Source organism: Suncus etruscus, chromosome 10, assembly GCF_024139225.1.
Source record: "Suncus etruscus isolate mSunEtr1 chromosome 10, mSunEtr1.pri.cur, whole genome shotgun sequence".
In the NCBI taxonomy this organism is placed as follows: Eukaryota; Metazoa; Chordata; class Mammalia; order Eulipotyphla; family Soricidae; genus Suncus; species Suncus etruscus.
Window position 1 is genome coordinate 53,976,161 of NC_064857.1, and position 5,411 is coordinate 53,981,571.

At 42.4% G+C, this 5,411-nt stretch overlaps 1 non-coding gene across 1 annotated transcript; it reads left to right on the forward strand.

Annotated features, from left to right (window-relative positions):
• The first annotated feature begins 3,322 nt into the window (after window positions 1-3,322).
• Window positions 3,323-3,385, forward strand: LOC126021012 (U7 small nuclear RNA). The gene has a single exon (XR_007499639.1). It is a non-coding gene; the product is annotated as a U7 small nuclear RNA (small nuclear RNA).
• The last annotated feature ends 2,026 nt before the right edge of the window (window positions 3,386-5,411 follow it).

A 5,411-nucleotide genomic window follows, 5' to 3' on the forward strand; every position in this document is an offset into this window, starting at 1 on the left:
TTTTGGTCTTTGGATCACACCCAGCAGCTCTCAGGGGTTACCCCTGGCTCTATGCTCAGAAATCACTCCTGGTAGGCTCAGAGGACCAGTGGGACGCCGGGATTCGGACCACACAAGGCAAATGCCTTACCTCCATGCTATCTCTCCAGCCCCTCCAACATGATTTTTGAAGAGCTGTGTCTCTAGAAAATACTAAGGAGCTTCAAGACTAATTCTTTTTCATGTTCCTTCTTTATGAGTAGGCATCACAACCCCAACCTACTCAATGCCTAGCTCTGTAGCAACAGATAAATTTCCAGGATAACACACTCCTCCTGATCTATTTAATCTGAGGAAGTTTTCAGAGTAGAGTTTCCACAGAGAAATCTCCATAGTGCCCTGTGGTCACATGAGGAAGTTGAATATTCATCCAGATTTATTCTCCATTGCAAATATCTGGAACAAATGCCACTACTCAGGAAGTCAAATGTGAAGATCTAGCTGCTAAGACAACAAGGGATCCTAAGAGACACTCCACTTTCATAGAAAGGAATCCAAACTGGATACTTGGAAAAGACTGAACTTGTCTTTACAAAATAATTTTGATTTAGGATTCAAGATACGGAAATGATCACATGAGTTTATCTTAGGGCCACCCAAACTTTCCTAACATGACTGATTAAAATCATAAATGTGATTAAACACGAGGAAGGATAGAGTGAGTTATGGATGTGGCTCCAGCACTAGAGCATCTGCCCAACCTTGTACATGTAAGTCTTTGGCTTGGCTTCAAGCTCCAGAACCATGTGGCCCCCAGCACTTTTGGGAGTGATCTCTACAACTTAAAACAAAAGAAAGAAAAGGTTGAGAACAATCATTAGATGGGATGTCTGAGGCATTTCTAGGCCACAATAAAGCACTTTAGCTTTAGCTAAGAGAGCCCAAGAGTGTTGAGTCCTGGAGGGACATAAATATCATCTTGTTAATAGATGAAAAGAACTACCAACTGATTCATAACTCTGGGCAATGACTCTCCTCTGCAGTGACTTCAGCTTTCAAGATAAAACACAGATAACAGGCCAAAGAGGTTGCTGACCAGGTTGGAGCACATGCTTTGTATGTAGGAGGCCCAAGTTCTGTCCCCAGCTTTCAGTTCAGCTGTAATCAACTGTCCCCCAAGTACAATGCCAAGAATAACTAGCCCAGGAGCAACACTGCAAAACAATCTAAAAATAAACTAGCAAAAACTTGAGCCCAAATACTTTCAGGCAGGATACCTTCAAGATAAATAAATAAAAAGTATTTATTTACTCAACTCAAAAGTATTTACTCAAGCAGGTTGAGTAAAAGGGCCTAGAGCTGTGGGGAGAGGAGTAAGCCTGCTGCATCCCAAGGGCTTTCCTGCAAAATATAAACGAAGGCAGTAGCCAATCTTCCAAGCTGTGTGAAGCTAGAGGGTTTCTTACTGGGAAAAAATATTTTCTTCAAAAATACTATTGCTAGGCAGAGAGGGTTTCCTATCAATGGGCTGGAGTGCACATTTGGCATACAGGAGCCAAGATTCATCTCCAGCACTGCTTGGTCCTGAAAGCACCAATAGAGGTGACCAAAAAACCCCCAAAATCTCATTGAGTGCCTTATCACCGCAATGAGGAGTGGGGGCGGACACAAATCAGTAAACCACCATTAATGGTCATTCAACCCTGAGCCTTACTCTTGCATCTGAACAAAGAACTAGAAACATTAAGATATGTGAAGACGACTCCAGGCCTTCCCTGGGTGCCAACTCAGATGGCTAGAAGTGGGTTCAGGTGGACTCTTAGTAGTCCTCAGGTTCTCCCCTCCCTCCGTACTCCAGGGGAGCGGTTCATGGGGAGGAGGGCGGGCAGACATCTGGCTTCCAGTTTCCTCTTTGATCCTGGAGACCAGCTCTTGCCAGGTATGGGGTTTGGGGAGGCCCCATACCAGAGCCTTTCTCCCTAGTCTAGGGAGTGCTGGGAGGCTTGGCAGGCCCCCAGCCGTCCTTGTCTTTTTCCCCTGACTCGAGGCCTTCCCTAGGTGCCAACTCAGAAGGCCAGAAGTGGATTCAGGTGGACTCTTAGTGGTCCTCAGGTCCCCCCTTCCCTCCGTACTCCAGGGGGGGAGGTGCATGGGGAGGAGGGCAGGCAGACATCTGGCTTCCGGTTTCCTCTTTGATTCTGGAGACAAGCTCTTGCCAGGTATAGGGTTTTTCTCCCCTGGACTTCAGTCTTTCCCTGGATACCGGTCTAGGTGGACTCTATAGGGGTCAACAGGCCTTCCCCCTATCTCTCCCTACACTAATGGTAATGCGCTCTGGGAGGAGAGCAGGCTGTTCTAGCACTGGTTTATATTGGGACAGTCAGTGGAAATCTTTCTCTTTGTTTTCATATTGATAGTATTGTGTGCATATATTCTATATATCCATAATATCCATCTTGTATTGGAACCTTGATACTGCCCTACAAAGCTCATTTCTAATATTTGACTGCCTCAGTCCCAACCATTACTTCCCCCCATCCTCCCATGTAGGTGCAGCTAATGACATGAAGCTCACCACATAGAATGGTAAGTGCAGTTAGAGAAACAACTACACTGAAAACTATCATAACAATGTGAATGAATGAGGGAAAAAGAAAGCCTGTCTCTAGTACAGGTGTGTGTGTGTGTGTGGAGAGTAGGTAGATCTGGGAAATTGGTGGTGGGAATTCTGCACTGGTGAAGGGGGGTGTTCTTTACATGATTGTAATCATATAACTACAACTATATTTGTAATCACGGTGTTTAAATAAAGATAATTAAAAAAAAAGATATGTGAAGACAGATTTTAACACGAAAGATATTGAAATAAATAAATCTGGGGCCAGAGTGATAGAGGGCATTTACCTTGCATACAACCAACCCAGGTTCTATCCATAGCATCTCATATGGTCCCCTGAGCTTGCCAGGAGTAATTTCCTAATGTAAACCAGAAATAACGCCTAAGCTGCTACTGGGAGTGCCCCAAAATCCAAAAACAAACAAACAAACAAAAAGAAATAAACAAACCTGGACTAGGGATGTGTCTCCAGGAGTTGAGCACACCTGTAACCTATGCAGGGGCTTAATCCCACACCTGCGTGACTTCCAGACATCCACAGGGAATATTCCCTAAGAATCACCAAACAATGCTGAGTAAGACCCACACAAGAACAACAACAACAACAACAACAACAACAACAACAATAATAATAATAAAACAATTAAATTAACCCAGAGTGAATTAAAAAAATGCAATAGGCAAATAAAACCTTCACATAATTGATAACCTTAAAAATCTGAATATAAGTGTTACAGCTCTTTTAGAATTTGTCCCAGCAGGCTTTCTGGTTTCCACCGGAAGGTCCCCCCCACCAAAAAAAAAGAAAAAAATCTGAATATAGTATTTAAAGCTTTGTATGTAATAATTGTTTATAAAAAATAAGGCTTTTTTTTAGATTAGGAACTGAATAGAGTTTTTGTATTGTTGGCTGTTTAATTTGGGTCTTGGAATTTATCAAAATGTTCTTGGTTTTTTTCATGGTTGGTGGAAAGATTGAACTGATGATAGGGACCTTTCTCTTTTTCATAACTGAAACCCAACTACAAAAGTGATTGTAATCATGGTGCTTAAATAAAGATACTATAAACAAAAACCAAATATACCAAAAAAATGTTCTTTTTGGTGAAGGGTGTGGGTTTTGCCTTAGTGGTGCTAGGAGCTGCCAGAACTATACCTGGAGGTGCTCAGGAGACCACATGTTCACAAAGATAGATGCCAGGGCCCTGTGCATAATTAGGGCACTCCAGGCCTTTTAAATTCGGTTTATTTGGAGAGGTATTTGGGTCACATGGGCTACTCCTGGATCTGTGTTCAGGAGTGAACCCTGGCCATGTTTGGTAATCATATTAGTATGGGGAATTGAACCAGGGTTGACAGAATGCAAAGCAAGAGCTTTAACTTCTGAGTTTTTTTGTTTGCTGGGGGCCACACCCAGAAGCTCTCAGGGGTTGCTCCTGGTTCTGCGCTCCTGGCAGGCTTGGGGGACCATATGGGATGCCAGGAATCAAACTCCAATCCATCCCGGATCAGCCACACAGAAGGCCGATGTCTCCAACCCAAAGAGCTTTAAATTCTGTATATCTCTTCTGCCCCAATTTTAGCTTTTTAAGATTTCCTCAGCCCTTAAATGTTCTCTGTGGTCTAATAAATCATTGTTATTTTTAGATGTGCTATAGAGGTTTAGAAATAATATCAATTTTTTATTCATTGGCTTCAAAATTCTCATCTGTAGAATTTCAAGTTTATAACTAACGTAGTGAAATCTTCTAAATTCTTTTTCCCATTGCTTCGTCCTACTCACTATCCCAGTTTGGGAGAAAAATATTTTTTAAAGTAACTTATTATGGTTGTCAACTAATTGTTGACTTGAATTTAAGGATAGTGGATTTAGAAAAATGACAAAACTATCCCAACGAAAATATAAAGAAAATATGGGGCCAGAGAGATAGCACAGTGGCGTTTGCCTTGCAAGCAGCCAATCCAGGACCTAAGGTGGTTGGTTCGAATCCTGGCATTCCATATGGTCCCCCGTGCCTGCCAGGAGCTTTTTCTGAACAGATAGCCAGGAGTAACCCCTGAGCGCCGCTGGGTGTGGCCCCAAAACCAATATATATATATATATATATATATATATATATATATATATATATATATATATATATATATATATATATTACTAAAGATGAAAACAGAAGGGGTGTGACTAGAAAAAAAATAGTTTCATGGGTTACAACACATGTTTTGTTTGCAGAAGACCCAGATCTCAGCCCTGGCACCACTTGGTCCTCAAAGTTATCTAGGGACCATCCTCAAGCATTAAAATAGGAGTAGCTTCAAACACCACTGGGGACGATCCTAAAGAGATAAAATAGAACAAACAAAAGAATGAAGGGTCTGAGAGAGAATACAGTGGATAGGGTTATTACTGTGCACATGTCCAGCCCAGATTTCCCCTGCATAAATGTCCCCTGAACCTGCAGGAGTGATTCCTGAGAATATACCAAATATATCCAATATTGGTATATTTGGTAGAGCCAGGAGTAAGCTTAGAGCACAGTCCAGTATCCTCCCTCAAAGAAAAGAGAGGACAGGGCCAGAGAGATAGCATGAAGGTAGTGAGTTTGCCTTACATGCAGAAAGACGGTGGTTTGAATTCCGGCATTCCATATGGTCCCCTGAGCCTGCCAGGAGCGATTTCTGAGCTAGAAACAGGAGAAATCCCTGAGCGCTGTTGGGTGTGACCCCCCCAAAAAAAAGAAAAGAGAAGAAAGGAAAAAGAAAAATAGAGGAAAGGATAGAAAGGGAGGGGAAGGAAGAAGAGTGGGATAGGAAG